The 14,064-nt window shown below is 38.7% G+C and overlaps 1 protein-coding gene across 1 annotated transcript in view; it reads left to right on the top strand.

Moving 5' to 3' along the window:
• grin2ab (glutamate receptor, ionotropic, N-methyl D-aspartate 2A, b) overlaps positions 1-14,064 on the top strand; it is a 114,828-nt gene that overhangs the window by 28,025 nt on the left and 72,739 nt on the right. The gene's annotated exons all lie outside the window — the stretch shown is intronic.

Raw genomic sequence — 14,064 nt, 5'->3', positions numbered from 1 at the left:
CAACATTCCCTGGTACATCATTTTTATTTTAGCAGACGATCAAGCAATGTTTAAATATGTAATAATGTTATCTCCTGCCTGGTCCAAAACGGGGCTATGCAAAGCCAAAGGGAGGTTAAAAAAAGACCCCTGAGTGGCACGTTGATGTATCAAGTCCACTGCTCACCAGTTTGCCAAAAGATTATATTCTTAGTCCTTCAGAAAGAAAAAAGAAAATATCCTTTTAAGATCCGGTTTTTTGTTTTGTTTTGATGTGCTGCTCAGCACAATGTTAAGGGTGTATATCTCTTTTTTATCTGAATTCTCTCCCTGGTTCTGACTGTAGACCTTGCTGACTGATAGACAGACTGAAGAAGCTTTGATAAAAGTACAACTGGCTCTTTAGCTTTTAAATCCCGCAGGGCACAGAAGGCAAAACACAGGAACCAATAACTGCCGCAATACAGCAGCCTTTTGAAGTCCAAGTTGACGGGAGAGGCAGCATGTGTGTGTGTTTGGTGAAAAAATATAAGAAAAAAGACAGAGAGGTGAGGGGGATGCTGAGAATTGGCTTGAAAGGTTGGGAAGTGCAGAAGCAACGTGAAGGTCAGTGGCTTAAACCCCCTACTGAGTATAAAATGATAGGAAAAAAACATAAATTATGCTTTTCTCACCTGAAATCGCTGCTGTTAATGTGCCATTAAACAGGGTACTTAACTCCCGACTGCTCTAAGTGAACTGCTCGGTGGCCAAAATAACAATGTACGGTCATTTTTGGAGGCTCCCAGGTGAGTGTTGAGTGTTTGTAGCCTGTAACTAACCAACCCCCTTAAAACTCTTTTACCAAGCCTACCTTAGAAATAAAAACATCCTACTGAATTGAGAAAAATACATCAGTCTCTGTCTTGGTGTAAATTCAGGGCCAAATCAGCCAACTACTAGGAAAGTAGGAAAATATAAAGGCTTGGTGAGTCATCAAATTATTATAGAAGCATTTGTTGGTAGTTTTTCTGATGTTAGCAGTTCAGTCACAGTATGTGAGGGAGAATGTGTGAAGGGACAGGTGTGATCACTTTTATCTATCCTTATCCAGGTTTAAGATGTGAATAATCCTTTAATCTTTTCTGCAGTTACGAATAGGACAACAGTCAATGGGTTTTTTTTATGTTCATCTGTTGATCACTTTTGTAGGAAAACCTTGAGGGCACATAATACAAGGGTGGCTAGCCTGGCATACCTTTTTCTGTGTGATGTAAATGTACCATGTTTGATCATAGAAACAAACAAAGCAGCACAAACATCTAATACCAACTGTCAAGCACAGTAGTGGAAGGATGGTGACTTGGGTATGTTTTGTAGCCACAAGACAGGAGGCCTGTACTACAAAGCAGGATTAACATATCCAGGATATCTATAACTTCATTTTTGGGGTTGACTTACCCAGACATTCGCAATCCCGAAAAGTGATACTAGGAGGTTGGTTATCAACTCTGTAACTGAACCAGTTTTCCAATCTTGATCAGGGCATGCTCATATAAAAGCTTATGGTGTTTGCATATCATCATACATAACATGTTTACCTCATATTTTTTATGATGTCCTGATGCATAAAATTGCATAGAATTGAAAGAGGATGTTTAGTTAGTTTGTTTGCAAAACTGTATAAATGGAAAAAAAAATCATAACAATTAGCTAATTATCTGAAATCTAAAGATATTACATCAATATCTAATGTCACCTTTGAGATGCCTCAACCAGAAAAGCTTTGTGATGTTTACTGAAGGGATTAATGGTTAAACAGAAGTGTGGCAGTTATTTTTCTGTCGAATGTCTGATTAAACAATGAATCATCTAGTCATCAGACGCAGTGATGCACTGCACACTCCCGTCTTTATTGGTGCTGAATTAAAGCTTATGGAGGTGATGAGGATTCTCAGTGAAGTTACCACGTGTTGCACTCATACTCACACTGCTATAGGATGACAAAGACCACGCCTCTGCACTTTTATCAGGTCTTTCAGCCCTTATTAATTTAATAATATGAAACATATTCAAGCATCAGTACTTTAAAAAAAGAAGACGGCCCAAACCCAGCTAACATAATTTGTTGGGAAGAAAATCTGGCTCTGTGTAATATGCCTTGGCTGTTGCTATCATACCTGCATGATTGTGATAATCTGAAGGATCAAAATAAGTCCAAAAAAGAAACCGAAAAGAAAAAAAAAACCCAACAATATTGTATTTTTTGCAGCCTGAGCAGGCAGATCTTTCACTTGCTGTTGCTGCATTGTCTCCATTCAAGTTTATGCTTGAGCAAAAAATGCTACTCATCCCTAAGTACGCTGAGTACCATAGCTGGGTTAAGTCATTTTCCAGAGGATTTGGTTTGTAGCGTGCACAGACAGAATGAGAAACATGCCAAGAAAATTCAGAAAGGAGACTTAAGCAGGCAGTATTCTTAAATAATGGACATACATGGATGTGGGCAGCATAAGTGTGAAATACTTAGTGTTAAAGTAGTGTTAAGCTGCCAGAATGCAAACTTAACTGTAATGATTATGTCATATTTCAAGCAAAGGCTTTCTCCAGTTGTCATTTTTATAAGCTATTCAACAGTCCCGTAGCTATCATTGTGTATCACATAAACAGAAAAAGTCACTGCTGGAAACTGATAAACACTGACTGGGGAGACCAGTATATCATTTCAGCAATTCTTTTAAAGAAACTTTAAAATGGTCAGTTTTCATTTTTAAAGATATAATCTTGGATTTTCACACAGTGGGACGTCAAAGCATGATTGCAGTCTGAGGAACTTGAAACATTCAGGTTACCTCTGAGTTGGGGATTAAGGTGATAATCTCAAACAAAGGGGTTTTTGTTAAGTTGTTCAGGTTTCCAATTACCAAGCTTAGCCTTGTTGTTGGTATTTTACTTTAAGGTCCTTTTTTTAAACGGCCTTATCAAATCCAGCGATAGCAGTGGTTTTGTTTTCCTACCTATAAAATTGTAATAAAGGTTTCTCTGCATCCACAATGTTTGTGTTTTGGAAATAAATAAGAGAAGTCCTGAAGTCTCTAAACCCTGCCAAGTTTAAATTGTGAGTGAAATTGCATTTTAACATATATTTTTTTTTATTTCTTGGTAAGTTGGCAATTAGGTTAGACATGCATTTTATCAAGTTAATATTTAATAGCTCCTTCTGCCTGAAATGTACCTCAGAAGTCAACATAATCCCTTAGCTGGCTTTTTAACCATATGTACAATCCAGATGCACTTTTCTTTTGTTCTTCAGGCTCTGTGCTTCAGCACCTCCACTTTTCAGTTAAATAATACTACTACAGTACAATATATGTGCAGTTGTCTAAATACTTGTATATTGTTTCTTGTACATGTATATTCAATATCCTTTAACACAAGAGAAATTCAGTGGTAAATAAGGGAGAGACAAAGTAAAAGACTTTGTGACGTGTCAGAATTGTAGGTATTAAGCGTTAAAGCAACTTGTAAACCTATAAAATAACTCTGTTATAAATATACTGTGGTTATTATAAGAGAAGCTCCATACATTTGGGATAATTCCACAGCTGCTCAGTTGTTGGTGGCTTTTCCAAGAAAAGTGTCAACTGTTTATGCCAGTGCTACTCAATTACATATTCAGCTGGACCAGATTTTCCGACCAAGAAATTTAACAGGGCCAGAAACTGTCTTTGGCCAGTAAACAGCAGGTAAAAGCAAACATTTTTATGGCAGATGTCAAACTTGTCTTAATTTTGCTGTCATTTATCACAGTATTTATCATATCATACAGTCTTTTACACTATCAGAGTCGTTAAATGGCCTTTTCTTCTTTGCCAATATCCAGCGAAGGGATGCAGCTGTAGCTCTCCTATGCTGTAATATGACCGTACTATGTGCGTACAGCTCCGGTTGAAAGATGCAACCAAACAGCACCTTTGCAGCCCTCTCTTGGGATGTCTGCATGACATGTCTGATGTTTCTCACCATAGTGCCTCCTCAGACTGTAATCTTTAAACACTGCTACACACTCAGTGCATTGGTTTTGCATTTGAATGTGGTGGCAAAATAAACATTTGTCAGTCAAAGTGGGGTTAAATCTTTGGTTTTTGTTGCCAGTTTTACATTTTGGGGTGGAGTAGGACAACAAGACACTACATTATGGTGTTGCATTCATGATTCATACCACAGTAGGAGTTTTTCAATGTAGAAATTTCTGAAGTCTTTTTATAATTTATTTATTGATCTATTGGCAGAACCATAGTCTGGACCACATGGAAGTTGGTTTATGTCTTACATATTCCACGCCATGGTTTTAACTCTTTAGCTGAAGTTTCATGTATGTTCCTCTGAAGTCCCCTTCCAGCAAACTACTTCCCCCCAGTTGAGCTGTTTTTTGTGTTGTCTTTCATTCTTCTCTTTTTAGCTCTTCTTCGCCCCTCACAGTTTAATGTCTGGTACCCAGTAACAGGCAGGAATTAGGTACAGGACTTTGGATAGTGTGCTGTGAGACATGTTTAGGGAATGAACATGGTAAAGAATGGGGGTAAAATGCCACGTGAAAACCCAGGAGGGGCACAGGGTTAGTTTGGAATGCTTTACTTCCATTATGGAGAGACCACTTTGGGAAATAAGAAATGTTGGTTTTACCTCATCCCCACATGTGCTCAGTCATCCTCTGCCAGCCTTGTTATTCTCTTCTTTTGAATTCTTAGTTATGGTGTGTTGGGGATAGAAGATGGGGGTTGGGGGTCACAGTGTCTAGCATAAAAACACGAACATGCTGAAATGGAAGGTTGTGAATTAAACATGCATGTTCTTTCTGCTTTGCTCTGCCTGTGGTGGGATGCCACTCTCAGTGTCTCTGTATTTGCATGTGTGTTTGAGACAGAGTACGTCCCAGCCCAGGATGTCCCATATCGGTAGGGGCCATTTGCCCAGGTTCTCTGCTGAGCTGCTTTAATATTTTACACCTGCTCCCCTCACCTGCTGTCACTTGCAGAAGATGCACTGCTGTCATTCACTTACTATGTCCTTCCACACTTTTACCTCCAATTCTTTCTCTTGCTGTAGCTTTTATCTGCTTTTTGTCTTCCTTTCTCCTCCATGTTTTTCTGTTTTCCTCTCCCCTTATCTCCATTTGCAACCTCACCTCATTCCTTTCTTCCATCTTTCCATTGGTCAATCTCCTGGCATCTCTCCACTCTTACATTCATAGTTATTATTCTCTGGTAACTCTGGATGTGATAGGAACAGCCAGCCATGTTGGAAGGCTTTAGGAAGTCTCGCTAGCCTTGAAACCTTGTGAAGCATGATTGGGTGATGGGGTTTTGTGTTTGTGTGTGAGAGAAATGAAAAGAGACAGTGGAAGGAAGGATGTAGCTGGGTTGATATGGTTACTATAGTGACTAAACCAGACTACAGCATTTAGTTCTGATCTGCTGGCTGCCATGGTTCTCTGGCTGCCTTTACACCGCAGGTCTTAAGGCCTAGCTTCTTTCAGCTCGACTGAGCAGCACATTAAAAATGCTTTCTACATGAGAAAATAATGTTTATCCACAGGAGTCACATTTGTAAAGGTCCTTATAAACACAAAAATCCTCTTTGCCTGAAAAATGACTTAACTCTCACATTTACAGTCAACATCTGGTGGCAGAAACTGGTTATTCGGCAAAGCGACAGCTGTTTTTAACCCTCGGTTTGCGATTGTTGTTTAGTGTTGAAATTCACCTTAGTTGTTCTTATTTAAATACTTTTGTTCAGTAACTAAAAAATCATTTGATTGCTGATCAGTTATCCAGACTCCACAGTGCTGCTTTATATCTTCTTATATTTTGGAATCAGTTTTGGTACAAATTTAACTCAGTTTCAAGTTGGAGGCAGAATGATGGTGCACAGTGTAGCACTGTGGCCTCTCCCAGTCCCCAAGTGGGTTTCCTCTCACAGTTTCCCCACAACTACCAAACCATGCATGATAGGTTAATTAGTGGTTCTAAATTGCCTTTGGGTGAGAGTTATCTTTTTTTTTTTTTTTTTTGTGTGTGTGTGTGTGTGTGTGTGTGTGTGTATTAGATAGGCCTGTGGTGGACTGGCAACCCTTCAAGGATGAGCCTCACCTCTAGGCCCCATTCCTGAAATAGCTTGCACTGTATGTATATGACACAGTCTAAATTAGCAGACTTTGTCTTAACCTTTATAAAGAAACCTCCAACTGCTTTGGAAGTAACATCTGCCAACTTAGCTTTCAGTCAACCAGTTCAGCATATCAAACAGCATCATATATGCAAGACTATACATTTTCCCTTAAGAAAAGATCACAAAAACATTATGAATATGACCCACTGCCATCTTGTCATAAATATCACCTTAGCATTTTACTGCCTTAAACGTTAAAATAATTGAGCATATAGAGCTGAAGAACTTCCTGTTGAAGATTTTGCTTTTGTCTATGGCTGGCAGAATAATCATGAATCCCAGCTGTTACCAATGCAGTTTTCATGAAAACATTCTTTGCTTAAAATAACTCTTGTCCCATAGGATACATTAATAAATACTAGACATGTAGTTCAGAGGGAGTTTAAAACATATTCTGTTTTGTTTTGTTTTGTTTTTGTAGTTGTTTTCTGTGAGCAAAATAAATTTTGCCACAGTAAAAATGAAGATTTAATGGCATTACTCAGATTTTGACACAGACTTTTTCTAAATTTGGGAACTGTATACAACAAGCATCTTTAAAAAGGGAGTTAATGTGTTACTTTAAGAAGATTACAACAAAAGATGCAGCATCTCTCTTATTTTTTAATGCTTTTTTCCCCCAAATATTCACATTATCGTATGATAAAAATAGCCCAATAAAACGATATAGCAGAAAACAAAAATGCATGGCCAGGCCATGGATCACAAAGGAGTTAAAAAATGGACTAATATGTTGATTCTTTTTTCTTTTGTTATGTTGCTTGTTTCTTTTCTTTTTGTTTCTTTTCTATTATTTTCTTTGAGAAAGCTCAACTCCATCAGCAACTTTAAACCTGGAGTTCTGTTTTCTTTACAGTGTGATGGTTCATCCTTTATTTAAGATTGTCACACTTGACTCTATTCTCTTTTACTTTCCTTGATCAATGAATGATTGGAATTATCTAAAAAAATTATGATCAACATGGCAGATAGCCACATAAAATATGAAAGCAAATAGAAAATAAATTGTTTTTGGCCTCTTTTCACTTTTATTACTCATTAAAAGTCAATTAAACATCCACCTCCATCTTGTGGATCAGGCCTCTTGTGAGCTATAAAATTTCAGAAAAAATACAAATGGATCATAGGACAACTGATGAACAGCACTGAGATTACGGCAACATTTTTGGTCTCTGTTGTGGTTTCATGGCTCTGAATACAGAGTCTGGTTAAGTGTGCTTGAGACACATATTTTAATTTTCTGCAATTATCTGTTGTTATGACTGAAGTGGCTGTTGGTATTGGTGCATGTAATTAGGTTTAAATGCAGCTGGTAACAAAAGAAAAGAATCAATGTTTCTGGGTACACTGCTGATCCCAGCAGTAGGAGTTTAAGAAATATTCAGAATACAAAAGATGCTTTACATTGTATTTGAATGCTGCTGGATGAATGGATCATCGTCTTTAGGGTTGATTGACCAGCAATTTGTCCAATTAAAAAAAAAAACAGATGCTAAGTGGCCTGTTGGCTGAACCCTGTGGCGACTCGCTTCTCAGTTTTAATTACACTTAGTCATCAAAACACGTGAAACACAACATAAAAACAACTTTTGGGGGGGGGGTGCCATGTAGTGCATGGGGGGCAGGGCTGCTTGTGTGGCTTCAATCCCAGCACAGTGTGGTTACTGCTCCTCAGTTTTAATTGCAAACAACATGATAAACATGACAAATGACAGTCATGAGCAGGGAAGGTGAGGGCACTTGGGTCCTCTCACACCCTTGTTTCCTGGGCGCCCCCTAGGGGCTGGCCGAGGGAGGTGGTTGCCCCATGGGTCGGTGTCTGGCTGCGCTGATGGGATACTGTTGACCTTGGGGGCAGATACCCAGTCTGCTGCTTCTGGGTGGGGTGTGGTTGTGGTGGGGGCCAGATTTGGGGCTTGCTATCCTCTGGCACACCAGGGGTATCTCCCTCAGGGTATGGTGGGAGGGTTAAGTGTGATGTTGGTGTGTAAGAGCAAGTGTTTGTGGGTACAACAAAGAGGAGGCTGTGAGTGAGGGGTTTTGTGGTGGATAGATGGGGGTAGGTTGTGGGGGTGTGGAGGAGCAAGGGTGGGGGTGGGGGTGAAGGAAGGAGGGTGGAGTAGTTGTTGGGAGGAGATTAATGGGTGCTGACCCATGCCGTGTGGTCGTCTAGGGAAGCCTGGTCCTCCTGGGTGTGGTGCAGGCCCTCTGCCTTTTGTGGTTGTTGTCTTGGTTATTTTTCTAGGAACTCTTGATGATTGTCAGCTTTGATTTTTTTTTAAACACGTAGGAAATTCTTTGTTGTGTTTCTGTACAGGTGTAGCAGTTGGTTGTCTTGTGTTAGTTTGGATTGAAGGTTTGTTGCCTTTTATCTGTTATATATTTGTCTCCTCTTTCTTTTTTCTACTTTCCTTTTTACTTCTGTTCACTATTCTCTTTTTTCTGTCCCTTCCAGTCAAGTCCAGCAAGATTACATAAATTTCATAATTCAAAATAAATAAATAAAAAATAAAAACTCAGATTATCAAGAGGAGCCTTACACCCATTATGATCCCCTTGGCAAAGCAAATTTGTTCAGCACAACACAGTAGCCAGACCATCATTATGCCTTCTACAAGGCTGGACAGGACAAGTAAAAAAAATAACAATAAACAAAAACCCCAAAAAACAGATACTTTACTCCTAGACTACAATTGGGAATTGTTTTACTCATCATTAACCAAGTCTTAAAGATCAACTCAGTCCATAAATTATTGCTGCTTTTTTAACCTCTGTCCTTTTGGTCAAATTACAGATTAGCTACACAAAGAGTCTGATTCAAAGCACCTAAACATATCAGTAATATAAGCAATTTTCCATTTTGCAATTAATAAAGTGTTATTCTGTTCCTGTCTTCAACAAGTATATCTGCATTGTGACTGAACACATTTAGATGAGTGTCTTTTAATCTACTTATCCTATAGAATGTTTTTGCTTACCTGACTCAATTACTGATGCATGTCTTTCAACTCAATGCAGCATTCAAACAATGGCTGTCATTTCTGGAATGGAAAAGGGTCAATTTATCCAAGATCTCCATTGATCTCCACTGTTTGTTATTTCTAACAATTACAAGTATTTCATATTAGGAACAAAGCCAGTGCACAGCATTAGAGCACTAAGCAATCAGCTGTGGCAAGGCCTGACTTTAGCAGTATTTAATTTGGTGAAGCTTCAAAGTTTCAGCACGGTGGAAGCCATTTTATCTCATTCACCGTGTTCTAACATCTAGTATTATTTAACTTCCTCCATTAGAGTTTAATCTGCTACATTGACGTTAAATGGTTTTCAGACAAAGCTATTTTAGACTGGAGATGATGGTAGTCTTGTGATTTAAATAATCAGCATGTCTTCCAGGCTTGGTAATTCGTTAGCTTACTTGGTCAGAGATTTAATTCTCTTTAATTAATGAATGACCATAAGAATAAATATATTTCAACCAGAGATTAGTTTTCTGTACCATTTTTTTTATTTGTTACCTGAATCTCTTGCTTGCCCTTTTTGTACTAGTTTTTTAAAAAAGAAAAGCTCCAGCTGACATCTAGCAGCTTGTTCTTCATGGTCCTGGCTGGCAATGCTGCTGCCCAACCACAACAGCCTAAGCTGCTTTATCCCTACGGTGGTGACTCCGGCTCATACAAGCCAGCTCTGATGCTTACAACCAGTGGCGTTCATGGGGACAAAAATGGTTTGCCCTTTTTCCTCTTGGGTGCAAATTGCCCTTTTCAACTAGCAATCAAAACTTTTCAGGCCTTGCCCTGTTACTCTCATAGGGCATGACTTCCTCTGGCTAAGCTGAGTTAGAGTTAAGGCTTTTATTTCTTTCTGCCCATGGCCCTGAAAACTGCTTGAGCAAGGCACTCCAGACAATGTGTTATCAGTGTGCAAATAATCCAAGGTGTCATCTGAGTGATTATAGTGGAAAGTCATTTTGACTTCACAAAATGCCAAAACTCAAGTACTTTTGGTTCACCAGAGCTGAGGGGAAGAAAATGAATGTTATCGCAAAAAATTCCACTTGCAGTTTTTATTTATTTATTTAAATTTTTTTTTTACCATTAACTCAAATCAAAATATGCCACCAGTTTAAAATTCTCCACCTCATCTGGCACCAGTGATAACAGGCAAACCCTTTCTATGTTACAATAAGACTGCAAATCAGCAAAACCTGCAAGTAACCTGTTCATACTGAGTTCTGCATTGTACAAAGTTGTGCACAATGCTGTGGTTCTTCAGTATTTCATCTATACATATTCGTTACCATTGATTAAATTAGAGATAGACCAACTTGCAGAAAAGGTGAAATTGAATGTTGCTTTTGAATTATCAATATGAGGACATTGTGCTCAGTCATATTGACTGTGAGAGGATTATTGGTTTCACTACTAACCATCCTGACATTTAATAACATTGACAGAAAAGCAAAAGTTTCCAGACTCAGTATGAGGAGAGGAGGAGATGCCTCAATTAGATTTTTCTCTTGTTTTGATGTTTCAAAGTCATTTAAATAAAATAGTTAATATCAATTGCTCCCATTTTAAGGTTTGTCCATGTTTGGTCTATTGTCATATTGATTTCAGGATAAAGCAACACTATTCTTTAGAATTTTGTTGAAAATATTGTTGACGGTGCAGTAGAACTGGTTTAACTGTCGTCATTCTGTTTATCTGTCCGTTCTTGTGGAGAATCTCAGTTGTTGTTTGTTTGTTGAAAACGGCTGCTGAGGATGTCTCTGCTGAGCAGAGCTGCTGCAGCTGTTTAGCATACACTATGCAGGTGTGTCCTGTTCTCGGTCTGCACTGTGTGATCGGATAGGAGGATGCTGCTATCATCCAACAGGTCCATTAGTCTCACAAACAGGAAAGGGAATTACTTTTGCTGGACCTGCTGCCTTTACACCTGTGTTACGTGTTTGTGCAATTAAAAGGTGTGTGTGCATTATTGTTCACAAATCTCTCAGATCTGTCAGCAGTCATCTCTGCTCAGCCTCAAACAGACTGCTCAGCAGCAGTAGTCCCACACAAATCAGCCTTCATCAGTATATTTATATATTTTTTACATCTCCTCCCTTTCATCACTGTCCAGACCTCTTATTTCTTGCTCCCTCTCCATGTCTTTTACATGCTTCCTTTCTTCCTGTCACATCTTGCCAACCTTATCCTCTATCCTTTTTCTCTTGTCATTGCCTCTTCTCTCCTTCTCTTACGCCCCAGTTGGGGAATACAATGCAATGGCAATGGCGGGGTTGTGGTGTGGTGTGTTTGTCAGTGTGATGTCACACTACAGCGGCTCTATAGTAGCTCACTCTTTTATTTTTTTAATCCCTGTGCTCATGGACCACACTGCTATTTTAAGATTCTATAAACCTTTTCAAAGAAGCTTCAAGGGGAAAGCTTGTCCCTGCACTGTGTCTGGCAAACCAGTATGTTTCAGGGTATTTCATTTTATTTACACATGTGCATTTTTCTCATACTAGCGACACATTTTATTTTTAGCATTGATAACTTTTATGTAAAACATTTTCTGGCTTGTTTAGGCATGAATTAAAAGTCTGTTTTTTCCCAGTTTAACTTTACTGGTATCAGTTTAATCTTTATGGTGATTTTCTTTTTCTTAACATAATTACATTTTTACAGACTCTCTCATCTTCATATTTGCCTCTTCGCTGGTTCACATAACTGTTAGAGCCTGAAAGTAAAAGTCAAATTGAATATTAAGAATCCCAGCTGATGTGATGTTAATAAAACAACCAGGATCTCCAGACAATAAAAAGACAATAAACCTGACAGTTAATCTGGCTCAAAGTTTATTGCATGCTTATTATTGCCACTGCCACATAATATCTCCAGCGCTGATCTGTTTGATCCCTTGTCTTTCATCATACGTCTAACACTGCACAGAGGAGCGGTTCTCTCTCCGCTCAGTAGCTCTTGATTGACTATTTCTGAGTCCACTGTCACTTGTTAAACTCAGAATACATGAATACATGGCTTTGTACCTGGAATCCTTGGGGAGGAAAGGTGTCAAAAAGGAAAGATTTGCTGAAAAACATCAGAAGACAGTCAAGGTCACGACAAAAATATATTTTTTTGCACCTCACAGAAAAACTCCAGGTCAGCAAATGTCCAAAACTAAGGTATCAGCATACAGTAAGCACAACATTAAATGTTATTTAATGTTTAACTAGTATAAGGACTCCATATTAAATTACTTTTTAATAGGTTTTGGTTAAGTCTCACATTGCCATCAAAAGCCTCTTTTTAAAAGCTGCTGCTCAAAAACTGGCACAGGCTATTAATTCTACTTCACATTCTTGATTTTAGCCTTGTTCCTAACAGGTTATTCCAGTGTCTGTAGCTTTAGATATTACGAGCTGCTGCTGTGCCTTTCATGCCATTGCTGTGGGCATCGCTGAGGGCAGTACCTGTATATTTATGACATCACAACCTAACTAAGATCTTGACATTTAATTTTTAGGCACATTTTGTGAATACAGACTTGTGCGCATTTCTGAACATTTTGATCTTCTCACTTTTTAGCACCTAGACACTTTCTACAGTGTGAGACCTTTCAACTACCTTGAACACAGCTAGTTACTCTATGCTTCAATAACGCAACACTCTATCATGTGCTGCAGGCTGATCATACAGTGTGTCTTGTGTATTATATAACAGTCATAGTCCAGATGCCACAACATAAAAGCAGGGTTTTCACACATATAGTACTGTGCAAAAGTCATGAGCCCACCCCTGATTTCGTTATATATTGCCAGGAAAACAGCAGTTCTATGAGCAGACACAACACTGGTTTATCACTTGACTTAGGTGCCTCTTTTCATGCTTGTACGATAGTTATAGGTCAGTGTTAAGCCATTTATCAAACAAAAACTACAAGGACTGCTCTACCACCTCAGGTGCAGCTGCCCTTAGTATGCAAATGTTGCAAGTTGTTACTTTCAAAGAGACATATTTAATACCTCACAGTCATTTACTCTGGAATATGGTGGAATAGTGTCACAAGGTACTTGCAAGGTACTTTTGTTGTTGTTTTTCGCTGTTGCTGCTTTAGCACTGAAAAGGAGTATATGCTCTTTCAAAATTCCATTTCAGTTAATATCCATTGCTATAGTTTGCTAAAGTGGATAGTCTCACGGGCCATGTTCTGCACTTGTAAATGTGTTCCACCAGTGTTGGTCTACCACTGTTCCAAGCATTTTTATTTCACCGGAAAATTCAACTGTGCTGAGCAGCTTTGAGGTCTTTGTAACAGGCGTTTTCCTGCATGAAATCTACAACCTGCCTCAAGTAATTATCCCCACAAGGCTCCTTAAGGGTTTTCTTAATATTGTCCGCCCAAGTGTCATCTCTGCTGTAAGTTAGTCTATGGCCACTGGGGCTTTTACATCCTGTTTCATCTGTACAATGGGCCTGTATTACAAAAGTAAATAAATAAGATAGATTTAGGCTTTTGCATTTACATGTTGCTGTTTCTCTACAGTGCTCTTCTTTTGAATAGTAACATCATATATGGAAATGTGTCTCCTAAGAGTTGCCACTTTTGAAACAATCGTTTTCTGATTGTTGGCTTGAGCTGTCTTGTTCTTTTCTTCAAATGCTTTTCTGTTGCTTTCACTTAAGTAAACCATGCCACTAAAACTGACTGTGTTAAGCACAGAGCTGGTGTAAACAGTACAGTTCTGGCTAAGCTGATGTCATGATCAAACAACAGAACCATTTTGGCATTTTGTTTCATCTGCCTTGTCTACTATCTCTCATTGGGCCCCCCAGGGTTCAGTTCAAAATACATTTTTTCTCTGCATTATTTTCTGCATCACTG

Source organism: Melanotaenia boesemani, chromosome 4, assembly GCF_017639745.1.
Source record: "Melanotaenia boesemani isolate fMelBoe1 chromosome 4, fMelBoe1.pri, whole genome shotgun sequence".
NCBI classification, from domain to species: Eukaryota; Metazoa; Chordata; class Actinopteri; order Atheriniformes; family Melanotaeniidae; genus Melanotaenia; species Melanotaenia boesemani.
Note: the sequence above shows the minus strand (reverse complement) of the source record. Positions and strands in the feature narration are given on the sequence as shown.